The following is a 650-nucleotide window of genomic DNA, read 5'->3' on the forward strand; positions in this document are numbered from 1 at the left end:
GTCAGAATATTTGTATCCCATAAGAAACCGTGTAAAATGAACAAATTTCAAAAGCGTTTTCCACAAATATAATATGGACGAAAAACTCGAAAAAATTATTTTGGTTTTGTTATGCAATAAGGAAACATATTCTTCATGCTGATCTCTACGTTTTTATAAAACCCCTGAACCTCCTTAAATGTCCACGGCATTACTCGTCTCTTACCACCTATAATATGGGAAAGTACTGATTTCTCAATTTGATTTGAAAAAAGAACTGAATTTATTCACAAAACATTTGAGAAGAAAAAGAATATAAGAAAATCAAGATGGATTCCCGTATCATCGAATTCCTGGCGATTAATGAGACCGTCAAACTTTCCAGGAAGGAAAATTCCAATACGTACGAACTATTATCCAATAACTGCATGAGAAACTTACTTTTCCACTTTTATATTACCAATTTTAACAACAATGTTTAAGATTTACCATGAACTGAACATTGAAGATTTTATTTCTACAATGTATGCAACGAACTACGCTATTTTGTGGTTATAACAACAAGTCAGAAATTAATTTCAATTAAAAAATGATAGTAATTAATATATTAAATGCCAATTACATTTATTCTTACTTCAAATACAAAATATGGTGTGCACTAATGAAAATAA

This window comes from Ceratina calcarata, unplaced genomic scaffold (genome assembly GCF_001652005.2).
Source record: "Ceratina calcarata isolate Rehan_Ccalc_2016 unplaced genomic scaffold, ASM165200v1 scaffold395.2, whole genome shotgun sequence".
Classification (NCBI taxonomy): Eukaryota; Metazoa; Arthropoda; class Insecta; order Hymenoptera; family Apidae; genus Ceratina; species Ceratina calcarata.